The 19,581-nt window shown below is 44.2% G+C and overlaps 1 pseudogene; it reads left to right on the forward strand.

Moving 5' to 3' along the window:
- The first annotated feature begins 674 nt into the window (after positions 1–674).
- On the forward strand, positions 675–1,574 carry LOC135710828 (uncharacterized; annotated as a pseudogene).
- The last annotated feature ends 18,007 nt before the right edge of the window (positions 1,575–19,581 follow it).

The raw sequence follows: 19,581 nt of genomic DNA on the forward strand, positions 1-19,581 counted from the left end.
AATGTTGATTTGTTTTGATTTTTTCGTTCGATCGGTGAGTATTTGAGTATTTTCCTTAAGATTTCTCCCATAAACAGAAAATTTCAATTGAACAGGGAAGAAAATTGATAGCGGTGATTCTCTTGAACAAGCTATGGGCAATACGGATGACCCAGAAGCCGACCCAGAAGTTGAATATCTCATTGATTACGATGCGCCGGGTTGATGGAACAATCAAGGTACGTTGGATCCGCTCATTGACACTAGTGATCATACTGCGGATGACAGTGCAATTCGGAATGTGGAAAGGACAGAAAATTCTTTCAACGAGACGAGCGAATTGGATCATCTATGTTTGCCTGGACTCTACTAGTCTATACGCCTAGGGGCACGCAATAACCTTTAACTCCGACACAAGCAACGGCTGTAATTAAATTAATTCCATAAACTACTGCTTCAATTACATTTATTACACAGTGTAGAACATTATCTACTTTTTAAGTCCATTAATTGCAGTCGACTTTTCGTAATTAAAGTACATTAATTACATTTTCAATACTTTTAATTACATTAAGTACGGATAGTTAATTTTAATTACAGTCAGTACTACTTCAAACGCATTAATTACTTTAAGTACTTTTGATTGCATTTTAACTTCAACGCACCGGTTCTTTGTATTGCGTGCCCCTCGCTATATGCGTCAGTTCAAAGGCCAAACTTCTGGATCCTTTGTGGCACGGTGACAGATTTCGGCAAACACAACAGAAAGTTTCATTGGAGTATTCATAGCATTCATAGAGTATGGAATTTAGCCAAGATGCACTTGAATAGGGATGTAATTTTCGACCAAAATGCTGATGGAACAACAAATCCAGCGTGGGGAGTGAAGTATCCACTGAAGAGGAGTTTGAAAAAATCGTTCTGTTCCAGTCAGGGCCACCCATTACCCATTGGATAAGCTCAAAGAAAGCAGCAGCCTGTTGCAGAGTTGGAAAGGTAAGGATATCTCGCTGCTACTGCATGTGTACTCTTTATCGATTAGCAACCGTACTATTTGGAACTCGATGAAAGAGAGCTTCATCGATCCATCTGAATGGGACCGCTCAGGTGCTGCTACAACACATGCTGTTGTCGAGTCGGCAAATGAACTGAGAACAGCACACGGAAATCATCTCGAGGCACATAGCATGGCATGGTCGTTCTGGTTGAATTCGATTTTGAATTCTCCAACTCATCTTAGAGAATCCCTTAAAAACCATCCTCCGCAGCATCTGGCTCACCTGTTCCGGGCGAAAGAAGGACCTCATGTGAATGCTATTCGCAGAGAGCTTACGGTGGCGTATACTCTGAATCATAGTTACCATGAAGAAGTAGTTGGTCTAAGCCATGTTTTCAATGTGATTGAGTCGAACATGGAGAGCTTGCCTGCATCAATGATAACATTCAAGATTCGCCTTGAGGCCTTGGAGTTGAGGGACAAAGTAAGCGAATCGATGATCAGTGCTCTGGAAATATCTGTTAGGGTACAGGAAGATCAATTTGGGCAACAATTGAAAGAACGAGTAACAGACGTTGAGGATATGGACAACATGTAAATGGTGGTACTCTTATGTTTTTTTTTGTTATTGATTGTTTTAATGTTAAATGAAACATGTTTAATTTTTATGTTTTTTGATGCGAATAAAATGACCGCGTGATTTTAATACTTTCATTTTCGTTTTTGCTTATTTTCTTCCCATTGACCTGTCTTCAGGAGAGGCAGCAGTGGGATCAAATTTTCCTCCACAAATGTATCCACATTTTCGAAACAATCGATACATTTTGTACGAGCACGAGTATTACTTTTGTTGTAGCTTTGTTGCATCCTTTTCTTTACGATTCAAAAAAAATCAATTGGATTATAGAACGGGGTATAGGCTAGCAAGAAAATAGGGTAGATTCCAAGTGATCAAAGATACGATATTATGTATGCATTGCAATGAATGCGGGCTCCATCGAGAATCCAAATTGAATGAAATCCGGGGTATGTTTCTACTTTACCACTTTGTAGAGCAAACTGTCTAACATGTTGGAAGAAGTTAAGTCGAGTGAATGTTTCCTCTGTGTAGCAACATTCCACCATCCCAGTCTGGCCTATCATACATAGACAAGAAACACGGGGCTTCCGAATGAATTCCCCGCGCCCAATCAACCTTTTACCCTTTTGCTCATATCCCCGGTTTTGTAGCATTCCGCGGTTATCAAATAATACCTCGTCCAAAAACAGAAGATTTGGGTAATCCCATGGTCGTGAACTCAATTCCATGAAAAATCTGTAAACATCATCTTGTTCTAATTGCACTTCCATGTAAGACTCTGTCTTTCTAAACACTTCCATGTGAGACCTTCGGTGTGTAGTATACGGCAGATAGACGAGGCTGATATTCTCATCCGGAAATGATCTTTAAACAGTTTCCCAGCTTCCTCGAGGTATATTGTTTATACAGTTTGTTATCTTTTGACAGATACGCGTATTTCATCTACCACTTGCAGACTTTATCAGTGCCAAGTACTCAGTGTGGTGTTGAGTACTTGGCACTGATGAAGTCTGCAAGTAGTAGACGAAATTCCCGTATCTGTCAAAAAGATAAGCAACTATAACGGAATTTAAAGGAAATAAACCAACCCACTCAAAGCTCTTCATTAATTATCAATTTATTTATTTATGATGTTTATTTATTTACCTATTGCTGTTGACATAACAAATGAACATATTGTTATTATTATTTTTAGATGCTAGATGTTGCTGTCAAGGTTGATGTCATGTAAGCTGTTAGTGTAATATTTTTTGACATAAGGAAAAATCTGCCAGATAGTCTAAAAGAGAAAACAATAAGCAATAACGGGTGTTCAATAAAAAATGAGAATTATTTCAGTCATATAGCTAGTAAAAAAAATTGATGTAGGACTACGTCTGTGATTTATACATGGGGTACACTTTGTGAAAACCTAAAATCGAACATGTAACGAAATTATGAAAGATTTTGAACGTTAATAACTCAGCTGCCCCTGGACAAATTTCAATCATTTATCAACAATCGATCAGAAATATTTCCACGCATCGATATCGGATTTTGATGTTAAACAAGAAATTATTGAAAAAGTGGTAAATGTCAAGCATTGCTGCTCCCCAAAATTGACATCAGAGGGTCGTTAGTAGACGAAACAAGTCGAAGTGGCATTCGCCTTCGATCTTCACTCATCGCCATATTCAGAACCAGACGCCCCCAACAACCACACAAAATGCTCTCCAGAGTTGTTATCTTGTAACCAAACTTGGAAGCAGGGGTGCTAGTGATTTTGATCGATTCTCTACATCGACTTTCTGTTTCATTAATAACTCGACGGCAAACACATTCATTGATAAGTTTGTTGTCCTGGATGATAAAAGAGCATAGCAGGAATAGTGCGAAATAGGTTAGTCAAGCCATGGTCATCAAAAGAGAATTGACTTTCACCCCTCTGCTTCTAAGCCCCTTAATTCAGTCGTCGTCATAGCAATGGAAACTAGCATCGCACGGCTGTTGGTTCTTGGGTTACACTTGTTGGTTGCAATTCTGCTGTTTGACATTTTCGAAGGACTACACTATTTTTTTTTGGGATGCCTAGAAATCCAAATTTCCAGCTGTTCGATGATATATTTTTCGGATTTTCAATTATTCAAGCGGGCTACCGACATCCCTTTTTATTTCTACTCGTTTGATTTAGCGCAGTAGAAAAAATAAATACAAACACTAATTTATCCGAACAGGCATACAGAAGAACCATGACGTGAAAAAGGATCATAAATTCGTCGAAAACAGTGTTAACCGTGTTACTGCTAAAGGCTAAGATTTACCAACTTGTTGAGAGAAAAAGTTTAACGAGAAAAACTAAAAAGGGGAGGAGCTTTAGTTGGGTGGACACTGATATTCTGCGGTCTTCCAGTTCAACCTGTCGCAGCCACCAGTTCAACCCCTGTCAAGCAGCAGACGAGCAGATACTCTTGCGAGTGCCCAATCATTGAACCGAAGAATATGGAATTGTCCGGTTCGATTTGCTGATCCAGCTGCCTACACGTCATCATCATCTTCCAAAGGCTTTAAGCGTGTACTACCATCAGCTCTTTTCAAGGCCACCAAGATTTTCCAATAGAGTTAAGTTTCTGAACATGTCACAACTAAAATTCATATCAAAAGGTTCTTTTCAAGGCAATCATAGTCATACTAAAGAGTATGAACACCGCACAAATTCCTATTCCTACACAAAACAAAAGCTCCTGCTGCAGTTAACAAATAACATTTATTATATAAGACCACGTAGTCCTACGTCACCATTGCGTACTACCCCATAGGGCTGTCCCTTTTTCAACGAATTCAGTATTTTTTGGATATGGAGATGGGGCCCTGGTCAGCCGTACGACGCAACTCACGATGCTCTCACAAGGGCACTGGACGGCACTGAAATCATTCTCATTTTTTTTATTGAACACCCGTTATATTCATTTTATTTCAGCAATCTTATCTTACAGCAGACATTACCATTCATTGTTGCTTTTCTCTTCAGTTCTCTTCAGTCAGTTCTCCCAAGTCTTCAAGCAGAAGTAAGCAGCTGGTGAGTGACGAATGCTTGATGGCAAAATGCAGTAACTCAGCGAATGATAGCGAAGAGGAGAGAGAGCAAAAAAACCGGAAAAAAAACGAACCATTCGTGCAGCACTGTATTCGTGCATAAATAGCGCAATGTTAACTGTGATCAGAGATGCCAGATCTACGGAAATCTCCGTAGATCTACGGATTTTACAAATTTTTGCGGAAATACGGATCCGTAGGCAAAATCTACGGAATTCGGTACAGTTTCTACGGATTTTTTTCTTCAGTGTACGTTTCCCTTCAGAATCGAATTTTACAATCTGATTCTGAAGGGAAAGAAGCATAAAGTAAAATACACCTCTGCAACTTGTCAACCGTTTTCTTGCTCACTTATCCGGTTTTTGGGTAAACAAACGTCAGACTGTGCGTGAAACATGGCGGCCTTCGTACTATCTCTTCACTCCGTCGAAAGTTCCCATAATATATAGTCAATCTTTGCTTGAAGAGAAAAATTTTAGACGGTGCCGTGTGAAGGCGAATAAAAGTCATGCCGAGACCAGTCTTGTAAGTGGTCATCGTAGTCGTAGCTTTCAAATTACAGTACCAAACTAAAATGTCATACGACAGGCTCTGTCATACGACACTGTCTCCGAAGCCCGTCACGGATGTAAGTATTTTAGTTGTTCTCATAATAAGAGCTGCTGATGTTGTGCTTCTGCAAGCAACGATGTCATAGTAATAACCTTTTTGATCAGAAATGGTTTAATTTACACCAAATTGAGGAGTTAGAATGAAATCACACATGTCATATGATAGTCATTTGATAATTTTCTTTTTGCTCGAATGTTGTTCTACCGTTTCCGTTATGTAAGAGAGATGACGCTCTCTTCCCCGTCAGCTTGATGATGATCAGGCCTTCACCGTGTTCATCAAAAAGCACGTAATCCATAAGTCGTTGTATTTGTCCGGTTTTATAAAGGAAACTACGGTTAAAGCGTGACTTTCTTATTAGATTACGACACCGCTGTACCACCGCTACGGGATCACAATTGATCAGATCGCCAAAGATGGTCTTGAAACCCTGTAATGGATCCTCAAATTGAGCTGGAAACCATTGCCGTGGATAATGAGACAGAATTGCTGCTTGGGCAACAGGAAACGCTCCTTTGGAATGAGAACAAATGCCTGGAGATCGCTCCCGCGCAAAACAGGGTTCCTCTGTCTTTAATATATGACGAGCACGCGAAAAGATAGCTTTTCCTGCCATTTGTTTCGGCCATCTATGGAAATGAAAGCCAGGGATTCGGGTGACATATTTCATGATGGCATCCAGTGAAACTCGTCGTCAAGACAGGCATGTGGCCAAACCACATTTGTTGTATATGACAATGAAAGTTCTTCGGCTTAGAGTTTCCGAAGGTTTGCAATGTACTTTTAAGTGCACGGCGACCGCAAACTTTACACGTGGAAAGGACCGCCTTATTCATGGAGCAGTGCATTGAGCGAAATCTATCCTTCCTCAAATCAATACCGAATTCAGTACAGTATTGGCAACAAAGGAAGAGAAATTTGTTCACCATGATGCGACAATTGGGAAAGCGTACGATGTTCCTCACACTCAGTGCAAGTGAGATGAAGTGGCCCATTTGTTGAATATCCTACATCGATTGTCAGAAGGACACAATGGCGATGACATAACAGATCCTATCCAGGAATTGACTGCACTACAAAGAGCAACTCTGATGAATGATGATCCAGTCACGTGCTGCGTGTACTTCAACAAGCTGGTTGACACGATTGAATTTCAGCACCGTGGAAGTCCTCACGCGCACATCTTGCTATGGCTGAATAAGGATACCCGGGAAGCAATCAGTGAAAGTATGCCAAAAACTACAGGTGCAACAGTATCATGGTATTCATGCCTGTCCCAAGTAACACATAAAACATCTTTTTGAAACAGAATTAGAACGGCTTGTTGTATAAATGTATTATAAGTGATGCAGAAAACATCCCACGTTACATATGAGGTTTAAAGATGTTTTCTTCATACTTCCTAGATTCAACATTTTCCAAAATAGTTTTCTTTAGCTTTTATCTTTAACTGTTATTTAAACGTGCAGCTTACTGTTTTAATACGACTATAAAACTTGTCGTATACAATATCAATCTTAGTTGAATTTATAAAGTTCTTGAAGAGATTTTGTACTTTCCAGATTGACGTAAACATTGATGGCGCCATTGAGCCGGACTGTCTCTTCACGCAGTGATTGACAGTTTCTTATGAGGTGTTCGAAGGAAAGTTGAAAACACTTTTTTATGACATTTCATAAATTAATACAACTGAAAATGTGCAGGTTGTCTTATAAGGAGTTGAGAATACGTTAAAATAACATTCTGGCAAGTAGATGTACGCTTTGCTGCTAACAAAACGTCTTTATGATGGATCGAAGGCGTGTTGAACGAGAAAATAATTTTCATGCCATTGGCAAGAAGATGATAGATACTTATAACAAACCTTTCATCAAGCGGTGTTGGTCTAGTTAGGAAGTAATAAGTCTACCACGCCAAGGACCAGTGTTTGAATCCCATGCTAATGTTTTTTTTTTGCGTTTGTGGCCGCTGGTTTTTATGATGTTTTCAAAATATGTTATAAGACCAGTATTAAGTTTTATAAGCTCCACGTCTTGCGCATTTTAGGTTGTATAAATGTATTAAATGATGTATATTAAAGTATTATTGATTCTTTACGTAAGTCATTAAAAAGTATTTCCAACTTCTTTATGACAAGCCGTGTTGCTTGGGACGTACTACTATCGGCCCTTTTCAGGGCCACCAAGATTTTCCAAAAGAGTTAAATTTCTGAACATGTCCCAGCTAAATTTCATATCAAAAGCTTCTTTTCAGGGCATTCATAGTCATACTAAAGAGTATAAAAAGAGAAAACCCTGCTCAAATTCCTTTTCCTACACAAAACACAAGTCATGCTGCAGTTAACAAATAACATTTATTATATAAGACCACGTAGTCCGACGTCACCATTGCATACAACCCCAGAGGGCTGTCCCTATTATTTTTTCAAAAGTTCTTTCATCGATTTATACGTAAAATATCACCTTAGAACTAAAAAAAGTCTACGGAATTGCATAGAAAATAATCTGGCATCTCTGACTGTGATAGAATCAAATCGCTGATGAGCAGCAGACAATGCGGTGCATGATTCGTTGCGAATATCTGCAACCTTGAATGTTGGACTAACATACCTTTCCTATCCCTACCAGTTGCAAGAACGTGGCCAGGACAATCCTATGCTGTTGGAGAGGGATATTTTTTTATTTGAGTGATAGTAATAATTTCCTATTTACTAGATGTCCAGTGTTGACAAATTTCCATTATGTTCTGAATTCTACACTACATTTTTTAATTCGCAGAAAATTGTCACTTTTCCGGTAAGTGTGAATAACTAGATGACTGTTTTTTAAGCAACCGGTAGCAGAATTGGTTTAGTGATGACAACCTTCCGCTATGCTCAAGATTGATCGCAGTAAAAAAAATCACGGATATTTATTTTCCTCTGTTCGGGACCTAACACTACTGCGACCAGTAAATTGTCCTTAGTTTAGTGCATTTCGTATTACTCCATCACTATTGAAAAATTATGAAGTATTCGATTTTTTTTACAGTTGTCATTCTCGCATTTATCGCAAGGATCCGACTCTAATTGAAAGGTCCCACTCTTTATACCATTTGGAGTGTTGAAACACCCTCCAAAGGCGCGCTCCTTTGTCAGTGAAATTTGGATTCCTAAGCAACAAAATTAAGGTAGGACACTGATAATGACCATGCATCAGAACCCTAGTCTTAACCACTTCAAACTAGGGAACAACGAATAGAAGATTAGCAATCACATAGATGAAGACAACTAACTCATTTTTTATACCTTGTTTAAAGATCATCCTCGGTAGACAAAGCCGAGTCTTGTCACTATCAACAAGGCATAAAAAGTAACAAGGACTAAGATGTGTTCCTTGGATTACTGAAAAATCCTGTTCCCCTAGTTTGAAGTAGTCAGGACTAGGAATCGGTGGTAGATCTTACATCCCGTAACGTACCACGAAAAGGTGATCTAGCCACGTTACGGGGCATCACGGATATTTACGACCACATAAATTTCCAGGTGAATCTTAATATGCAAAAGGACGTTTTCAGGTCGCTTGGCATATTTCCTATTTGCTCATGATTGTATGCAATTCTGAGAAAAAAAAATCGCGGTTCTCTAGGTCTACATTCAGGAATTGACCATTTCACCGGTGATTCCGAAAATCCAAAGGACCGTTTTTCTGGCCATCTGGTAGCATAATCGATATGGTGTTGACATATTTCTTCTATGCTCATGATTGTAGATTGTATGCAATTTAAAAAAAAAATCGCGGTTCTCCAGCTATACTTTGAGAAATTAACCATTTCCCCCTGTAATTCCTAACGCCTTCAATAGAACGTGGACGACTCTAGTCCTTAAGCAACTAATCGACTGGGGTCTTAACGGACCCTTAGTTCACTTCATCCAAAACTTCTTGTCCATCCGCTCATTCCGAGTCGCAGTCAGCAACACCAAATCCCAGCTTTTCCCCGAGGAAACGGGTGTCCCATAAGGATCGGTTATCGCCGTTACCCTGTTCCTCGTGGCGATGAACGCAGTCTTCCGTAAACTACCGAAGAACATATATGTGTTCGTCTACGCCGACGATATCCTCATCGTCACCACCGGACCCACGCCAGTACGTACAAGGATGAGAGCCCAAGCGGCAGTCTCCGCCATCGCCAGGTGGGCCCACTCAGTAGGCTTTGAATTATCAGCCTCTAAAAGCATCAGGTCTGCCCTTCTAGACACAGAACTAGCGGACCACCGATCAAAACCGACGACCAGTCCATACCGCTGAAGAAGACCGTCCGGGTTCTGGGAGTTCTCGTTGACCGATACCTCAACTTTGAACAGCATTTCAGTGCAGACAAGAAAAAATGCCGCAGCCGAGTGAATCTCATCCGAACCATTTCCCGACAGAATAGATAAAACAACCGCAGCATCCGTTTTCACGTGGCGAGTGCAATTATCGACAGTACGGGTTGGAGATGACCTGCATCGCAACGGATAAGCTTTTAGCTACGTTAGCACCAGGCTACAACACCTACGTCTGGATCGTCTCTGGCTTGCTGCCATTCACGCCCACTGACGCTGCATGCATCGACGCAGGCATCCAGCCTTTCCGCTTCCGTATAACCGCAGCTATCGCAACCAAAGCCACTGCTTTCATCTCGAAGACATCCGGAAATCAAGGGATCTTCCTCCTCGACGGCTGCCAACGAAGATCTCCCCCCCCCCCCCCAATGACCAGGGTCCACTGGCATGGAGACAAATGCGGGCAAATACTATTACCGAAAATAGAAAGCCGGATTAAGGACAGGTTCAAAGCCGGAGACAATTCCGTGGCCATGAAAAGGACTGTAGATAAAATGTTAGGAGAAAAATACCCCACACACAGTCACCGATACACGGACGGATCTCGCTCTCGGGCCGGGGTCTGTATCGGTCTAGCCGGAAACATCACACCAACCAGCTGCAGCTTACCGCCGCAATGTTCTGTCTTCTCTGCTGAAGCTGCTGCCATCTTCATCGCTGCTACAACGCTCTCCAACCGACCGATCCTGGTCCTCACGGATTCGCACAGCGTCATACAGGCCCCAACTCATCCCTGAGCACAGGTGACGATGAAGTCCGCGCCACCAAACACGGTATTCTGCTGGGTTCCGGGGCACTGTGGAATACCAGGCAACTCGGAAGCTGACTTTCTGGTTGGGTCAGGACCATCTGCCCCTCGCTATACGGTACACGATGTCAAGCGCTGGATCGTGAGATGCAGAGTGGGCTCAAAACCGCTCCCTCTTCATCAGACGGATCAAAGGGACGACGAGGAAATGGACAGAACAGTTGAACCAGCGGGATCAGAAGATAGCGTTGCGTTTCAGGACCGGTCACATAAAGACCTCGCACAATTTCGGTGGAACGCCCTTCCACAGGACTTGCGTCGGTTGTAGAGCTCCAGCCTCAATCGAGCACATTCTATGCGTATGCCCTCAGTATCAGAACCTGCGGGAATTCCACGGGCTTCCAAATAGCATACGCGACATGCTGGGTGATCCTCCTTCTGATGCCCCACCTTTCATGGACGAGATGAACTAGCCTACGGCTAAAAATCTCAAAAATAAGTCTAAAAAAAAATTCCGGATATCCACACGGAGCTTTTTGGGTCGAAGAATTTCTCTTCTGCCCTGGGCATTGAGTATGATTGTACTTGCCACACAATAATACTGATGCCAAAATGCCTAAGAGATAAGACATGTAAAACTTTATTAGGGTGATATATAAGACACCTTGTGCTAAGTAGTGTCTAATCATTTGAATTAGCTTGAGTACGGAAATGAATCAAGCGAACATTCCAATTATTTTCTCTTATTTGGCCATCTCCCCTACTCACCTGCACGGACAATTGAATCAATCTGCATGCACTTGGAAACAGTCAAAACCTGAATGCAATCATTATAATTCCATTAGACATTTGGCCGCAATATGCAAGTGCTTATAAAAGCGTACCAAATCTAGCATTCATTCTATTCCGCTCAAAACAGCGGGTCAAAACAAACGGTTCAAGCAAAACAGCAGAATGAAATCTGCGGTGCTAAAAGTATTTGCGATCTTCATGATCGTTTCGTCGGGCTCGCTGACAGCGGCTCACAAAGGAGGACATGATGCAGAACAAGAACCATCCGATTGGAGTGGTCGTAACAAAGATTGGCCTGGAGCAAGATTTGAATCTAGAGGGAAGGTAGGTTGTTTGGTGTTTTGATGTGCTAAGCTAGTACTGATAATTTCTGTATTCGATTCCAGCAAAATTATACCGTTGTTGTAAAGCAGGATATCGAAGGAGCCTCGGGTGGTAACATGGGTGAAATTGGTGGCAAGGACGACATGGGCAGCACGTTAGGCATGAGCGGTTTCAGTAGTTGGCCGGGAAGTATGGGCAGTGGATCAACGTCAACGAAGAAGCCAATGGATGCATCGGAAGGATTTCCTGCAGTTCGTGAAGATTAATGTGATCACTTGAACATGATTGAATAAACAACTTTAATTTCTGCCTGATCTAGTTGCTTTAAAAGTGAAACAGAAAATGGGTAATGAGAAATCGAGATTTTCTCCACATTTTAGCCTTAATTGTTCCATGCTCATGAATTAGCAGCGTTAGATAAAAACGTTCTATTGAACTCCTTGTTCTGAGAAAGAGTTGGAATGTTAATTCACAAAAAGTGAATTTCGAATCACTTGGTCATGTCCAACGAACTTCAAAATAAGTTCAGAAGTTTTGAAGATTGTCATGTTAAATTACGGTAATTTGTTGTGCAAGTTAAAGGAAAATGGTCATTCACCAAACGTGGAAATGAAAGATTCTATTAGAGATTTGCATGAAAAGCATACAGAATTTGTAATGTATCCTTCACTGCATGGAAAGATTCTGTAACGCGGTCACCGAAAGGTTTTCTAAAGAACTATGAAATTTTTATATTTGCTATGCTACGCTCATGTTTCATGTTAATTACCGAACCAAGTTTATTTCCTCAAATCTTCAAAAACATTTCAAAAGATCCTATCTTCTTTGATCGATTCGCTTCATCGACTATCTCTTTTGAAAACCGCGGCGATCCAAAAAGATTTCGTGCTATTTTTGCACATTAAGGGTGTTATTACTTAATTATTGATCTGACTTTTTATCGTCTTAATGAATGTGATGGGGAAAAGCCAATTGAACTGGCGTAAAAACCCCATATATTTCACAATACAGTACAAACATTACAAAACAAGCACATCCGTGAACATCACCTAAAGTTTTCATGGCTTCAAATAAATAAATAAATAAATAAATAAATAAATAAATAACGCATCTCACTCGATTTTTTAATGAAATTCAGTCAGTCTACACGTAAATGTTGCCACAGTAGAGTTGAAGTCGAAGAGGATGTAGACTTCGTTGAACCTAGCCGACATGAAGCGGACAGGATCATGAAGGCCGTGCAAGGAGTTCCGGGGCTCAAACAGCAAAAAGTTTCGTTGGCGAAGCAATTATTCAGGAACGTAAAGGTTAAGTTGACTTAGTATCTCCGGTGCGTCAGGTCCTCCTGTGAGAATTTTAGCAACAAACACCGCTTGGGCATCATTCCGTATCTGGTCAAGCGTCTCCATATAGTGGAAGGTTCAACGAATCTCGCCATGGAAGGCGTCGTTGGGCATATCTCACAAATTTTCTCTAAATTGATTCGATCCTATCAGTCCAGGTGGACTGGTACGAGCACCATACTACAGAGTTCCAGAATTGATCGCACCAGAGCGCAGTACATAGACCGAAAGCAGAGAGGATTGGTAAATTCGAAGGATATTTTGAACATGAGCCACAGCTGTCGGTTAGCTCTACAGATAATATCGTTGTAGTGCGATCGGAAGGTCCAGTATGATGCCAAGATCACGAACTTGAAGAACACGCTCAAGGGACTGACCATTAATTGAATAATCGTACGTAATCGGGTTGAGTTTGTGATGAAACGATATAATGTTACATTTGTGGATGCTCAACGTCAGCATGTTCCGGGTGCACCAATCAGCAAAACAATTTAACAGCAGTTGTAGAGCAAAGCAGTCCTCCTTTAATGATCATGTATATTTTGACTTAATCAGCGTAAAACACACGGCAGCCAGATGGTAGTACGAGAGAAAGCTCGTTGATGAAGATTGAGAATAACAATCCGAGCAAAGTCTGAGATCAAATTGAAATCTAAATTTGATGTTGTGATTTCGCTGATAATGATTACTCAGGTTGCTATCGTTTTGGTCGTTTTAACGGTTAAAATATCACATTTGAGAGCATACAAATCTTCCTGTGACATCACATTGAAAACTATTTCTGCTATCAGTGAGAGCAAACTGAAAACTGAATTTGATATCCATTTTTCCTGTAGATAACAAAACAAGTATTCAATTTTATGTTATGCGAAGGCCACGAAAACAAACCCGCAGCAACATATTTCTGAAGAGCAAATGTACGGCAAAATATAAACAAAATTAGGTATCAAATTAGTCAATTGCGTAAACTGAAATCAAATTATGACTTCAGTTTGCTGTTGATATCAAAACTTGATTTCAATTTGCTGTCATTTTGATGCTGGACTTTGCTCGGGAAAGGACTCAGGTTGCTACCTTGTGGCACGCCAGATAAGTTTTAGTATTGTTCTGAGGATTCAAACCCGATATTAACGGTGAGGTTACGCTAGCTAACAAGATTCGCAGAGACACCAATTCTTCCTAGACGTTTCAGTAATATTCCGTGGTCAACTCTATCGAAATGCAGCTTGGACGAGATTGGGGTGCAGGACCGTGCTGATCCGTTGCAGTACATAATTTATTATGATTTCGAAAATCTTTGAACAAGCACACAACGAAGTTATTCATTTGTAATTCTCGATGCTCTGTCGATCCCCTTTCATGTTAACATGAACATGACCGGGGAACATAACCGAGGCTCTACATTTTCGAAGATCTAAAATGAACTCGATTTTTGTTTGTCTCATACAACGTGTTCACTGCTTGATTTCTATAACGCCTAGCTAGACTATCAACAAGAAACTAAAAGCTTAGAAGGGGAGGCTGGCTGTGGATCTTCTCGTCGTTGCTTTGCTCATCGTTTTCAATGTAAGTAACGTCGATTTTCTAGTTAAACGAAACCGCATTATAACTTTCATTCCCTTTTTTTCCCTTGATTTGTTTTCCGTGCTCAGCACCAATGCTACCAACGCCAGGGAGGCAGCTCCCATACCTGGACCCTACCTATCAACCCATCAACTCATGAACCGGAGACCAACGGCTTTACTTCCCTTCATATCATAATTGGAGGTGTTATTGACGTTGGATAACGTCTTTCGGCAACATACGGGGGTACAAAACTGAAAACAGTCATTTTGAATGCGTTACGAAAAATTAAAAGATTTTGAACGATAATAACTCAACCGTCTCTCGATAGATTTTCGAGATAATGGCATCAATCGATTGGAAATATTTCTAGCAATTTGCTGAATGTTTCAAAACTATTGATTTCATTCTGTAAACTATTGCAAAATGGTTAAAAGTAAACCATTGTCTAAAGATGGTGAAAATCGATTGATTTTTTTATATTCTTATACTTTCTCCAACCGAGACATCAGATGCGAGTATCTGACACCTCTGATATTTTCTGTTCTACTAGATAAGCGTCCAACAAGGTCGCCCGTTCCATCATTGTCTATCCGATCGTCGACCCAGCAGCAGAGCAGCAGAGCAGCAGTACCAGAGCAGCGGCAGCAGAGCCTGGGGGCGAAAGGGCAACTACGCCGAGTGCGTTGGTGCCAGTGCTCCGGTATACTGGGCCGCCGTCATGGAATGCCCAGCTGATGCAGTTCTCAGTCGGTCGTATTCACCGTCTGCTCCGCAAGGGCAACTACGCCGAGCGCGTTGGAAAAATTGCCCTTTTCAGGGCCACAACATTATCAAGAAAGAGTTTAACGTACGTATGCGAGTATCTGACACCTCTGATATTTTCTGTTCTACTATATAAGCGTCCAACAAGGTCGCCCGTTCCATCATTGTCAACAACATCAGCCCAACAAAACGACCCTTTTCAGGGCCACCAAACTTTCGCAAAAGAGTTATTAAGGAATATTTCTAAAATATAATATACACAATTAAGTACAACACATAACACACGTTATCCAACGCCAACCCTGCGGTCGTATCTAGTATACAACCCTTCCAACTTTTTTTTTTCATATGACATCTTCACCTTGGTCCCCCCTTATCATAATTGGTGGTGTTAATTTTTTTTTTCTTCATATTTTACTTTACCTTGGTCCCCGCTTAGCATAATTGGAGGTTTCATTTTTTTTATGTTATTTTTACTAGAGTCGGTGTATAATGAGTCACGCCAAGAGTGAAGCCAAGGGGTGTGAAGTTGTTCGCCTCCCCGTGGTGCACCCTGGAAACGATGGACCACCAGTGCTGCGGTACTGATCCAGTCGGCTAATCGAACAACAAACGAGGGGAAGCGCCGGAAGGTGCCTTGCGATCGATGTCAGTAAGATCGCAAGTCGCAAGTATGTATACTGACACACTGGCATTATGTAGGACACTGAGTGGAAACTTATCATAAACCACGCTACGGGCTGGCACTCAAGGTATTTCATTCTCTTAGTAGAGTTGGGTGGAACCGGCCGAAACGACGTTTGAGCTAATGCCTTGTTTGTCTCCGTCCCATAAAACCCTGGCAGGCCTTAGAATACGTTCCTCCCGTGCCACCCAGTTGGGGCTGCGGTGGGAATAGGTTCGCTTGAGTTATTCCCGTCTTACGCGATCCGGCTCTGAACATAACGCCCCATGAAGGCCTATGTCAACTCACTGCTCGCATAGGTACCCATGGGGATCAATCAGCGACTATTCCATTTGCACGGTAGGATAGCGGATAGCCCAACAGTCGGGATGATTAAACAAAATCATCAAAAAAGCCAAAAAACCCAAACCCCAGGTGAACAAGTCGCCGAGGAGGCGACCGCGAACCCGTTCGCGAAGGGAGGTCTACCCAGATCTCCCGAACACAGTGAGCCGAACAAACGGCCGAAATCTCCGCGCGATGCAGAGACAACGGCCGAGATCGGTGGACAACCGGAGGAGCAGCCGAAGGACTGGCCCGGGCTAATCAGAACCATGAATAGCTTTGGGCCCCTCCCTAGGCTGCTGGCAATCGCGGGACAGCTCGACGCCATAATAGAGTTCACGAGCACGAAGAGCAACATCGCGAAGGACCTAAAGCAGGCCTTGCGACAGCTCCGTGCGACCGTGAACGAGGCCCAGGACGACCACGAGCGGCTCAGGAAGCGACTAGAGGTCGCAGAGAGGGCGGAACAGAAGGAACCGAAGTCTACCCAGACGGACGCCTTCAACTTCGCGGGCAACAATACGATGTCCAGCGAGGCCCTCCACTTTGCCGTTACGCAGGAACAGAAGCGAAATCGGCCCTCACCTTCGCCAGTAAAGGGCGCAGCACGCCCTAAGAGACGGAAAGTCTCTGTGCAGGTGGAGAGTGTGGCGGTTGCCCATCAGTCCACTGCATTAGTGGACGTACCGAAAAAGAGGGCTGAAATAGCCAGTAGCAAAGTTGAGAAATCTAGCGACTCCAAAAGCGGGAAGCAGGGCGGTAAGAAGGGTGCCCCCCCCCCCCCCCCCGAAACCCCCGGACAAAACTGCCCCCAAGAGCAGTGCTGCCCGGACCAGGAACAAGGGCGAAGCTCTCATCTTCAAGACGGACGCGTCGAAATACGCGGAAGTCTTTTGTAGAAAATGAGAACGGACGAGCGCCTTGTGGAGATGGGAAATAACGTGAGGAGCATCAGGCGCACTCGTACAGGCGAGATGCTCCTGGTGCTCAAACGTGGTGCTAAGGACCAGGGACCAACCTACCAGAAACTGGCAAAGGAGGTTGTTGGTTCTGGGGTGCAGGTGAAGTCGCTAGGCTCGACTATCACCATCCAGGTCAAGGACCTGGACGAAGTGACGGAGGCGACCGAGATAGCCACGGCGCTCCGGGAACAGTGTCAAGTCGAGGTACCGCAATCAGCGATTACCTTGAGGAAGGGACTGTTTTCCACCCAAGTGGCTACCATCAGGCTCTCTGCAGCTGAGGCCAGAAAGGCGGTAGCCGCAGGGAGGGTGCGAGTGGGCTGGTCGGTCTGCCCCGTCAGTATTCCCCGACCGGTTACAGCTTGCTTTAGGTGCTTCGGTCAGGGCCATGTGGCCCGTGACTGTAAGAACACCGACAGGAGCAAGCTTTGCAGATGGTGCGGCTCGGAGGGCCATAAGGCGCGAGGTTGCCAAAAGCCGCCGAGGTGCACTATATGTGTGGAGAAGGGGAATACCCCTACCAACCACATGGCAGGTGGACCACGCTGCCCGGGGTCCAAGAGCAATGCTGCTAAGGCAAAGAGCAATGCTCAGCCATGTTCGAGGTAGCGCAGTTGAACCTGAACCACTGTTCGGCTGCCCAGCAACTGCTGTGGCAATCGGCAGTGGAATGGGGAGCGGATGTCGCAATCATCTCTGACCCGTACCGCGTCCCAACCGGCAACGGGAATTGGGTCACGGACGCGTCGGGAATGGCGGCGATATGCACGATGGGGAGCTTCCCCATTCAGGAGGTAGTCGTGTCCAACTCGAGCGAGGGATTCGTGATCGCCAGGGTTAATGGAGTATACTTAAGTAGCTGCTATGCTCCGCCCAGGTGGTCTATCCAGCAATTCTCGCAGATGGTGGACAGACTGACTGCGGTACTTGTCGGCCTAAGACCGGTGGTCATTGCGGGCGACTTTAACGCATGGGCGGTAGAGTGGGGTAGCCACCACACCAACCAGAGAGGACGCATCCTACTGGAGGCAATGGCCAAGCTGGACGTTGTACTATCCAACACCGGCTCGGTCAGTACCTATAGAAGGAATGGTGCAGAATCCATCATCGACGTGACATACTGCAGCCCGAGTTTGGAGGGCAACCTACACTGGAGGGTCGATGAGGGTTACACTCATAGTGACCATCAGGCGATTCGGTACAGTGTGGGGCCAGGTGAGAGGCGAAAGGCAGGAGGAAATTTTTCCTGCGCTCGAGGCTGGCGGACGTCGTTCTTCGAGGAGGAGGTCTTCGGCGAAGCACTGAGGCGGGAGCGAATAACCCCGGATCTGACGGGGGAAGAACTGGTAGCAGCACTGACAAGGGCGTGCGATACAACCATGCCTAGGAGAGCCTATCCCAGGCATGGCCATAGACCGGTGTACTGGTGGAGCGAGTCGATTGCTATCCTCAGGGCGTCTTGCCTCCAGGCGAGAAGGAGGATGCAACGAGCTCGTACGACTGAATCTCGGGAGGAACGCTGCGTCACTCTCTGAGCGGCTAAGGCAGCCCTCAATAAAGAGATCGCCAGACGCAAGCGCGCGTGCTTTGACAGCCTATGCCAAAGCGCCAACACGAACCCATGGGGGGATGCTTACAAAGTGGTCATGGCAAAGACCCGCGGCGTGACGGCACCCCCGGAGAGATCACCAGCGGTACTGGCTCCGATCGTTGGGTTCCTGTTCCCGCGTAGGGACGTAGACTCTTGGCCGCGGATCCCAGGCGCGGATCAGGGAGAAGTGTCTAGAGTGACGAACAGTGAACTTGGCGGTATTGCCAGGTCGCTGGTGGTGGGCAAGGCCCCGGGCCCAGATGGGATCCCGGTTGTGGCTCTGAGGGTGGCCGTTGCGGAAAATCCAGACATGTTCCGTTCTGTTTTTCAGACTTGTCTGGACGTAGGCGTCTTCCCAGACGCGTGGAAGCGGCAGAAGCTGGTGCTGCTTCCGAAGCCAGGAAAACCCCCTGGGGACCCGTCAGCATACAGACCCATCTGTTTGCTGGACACCACTGGGAAACTGCTTGAGAGGGTCATCCTCAACAGGCTGTCGGCCTACACCGAAGGTGTAGACGGCCTGTCAAGCAGCCAGTACGGGTTCCGAAAGGGCAGATCCACGGTGCACGCTATCCGCGACGTCATCCAGACGGCAGAGGTGGTCCATCGGAAACGAAGGGGCATTCGCTACTGCGCGGTGCTAACCTTAGACGTGAAGAACGCGTTCAACAGCGCGTGCTGGGGGGCGATAGCCCGCTCGCTACACCAGCTCCAAATTCCCAGAGGGCTGTATAAGATTCTGGAAAGCTACTTCCAGAATCGTGTGTTGACGTACGACACAGAAGATGGCGAAAAATGCGTTAGAGTCACCGCAGGTGTGCCACAAGGCTCCATCCTGGGCCCGGTGTTATGGAACGTCATGTACGATGGACTGTTGAGGA

Source organism: Ochlerotatus camptorhynchus, unplaced genomic scaffold (assembly GCF_037179485.1).
Source record: "Ochlerotatus camptorhynchus isolate MF236.1 unplaced genomic scaffold, CSIRO-AGI_Acam_v1.1 ptg000404l, whole genome shotgun sequence".
NCBI lineage: Eukaryota > Metazoa > Arthropoda > Insecta > Diptera > Culicidae > Ochlerotatus > Ochlerotatus camptorhynchus.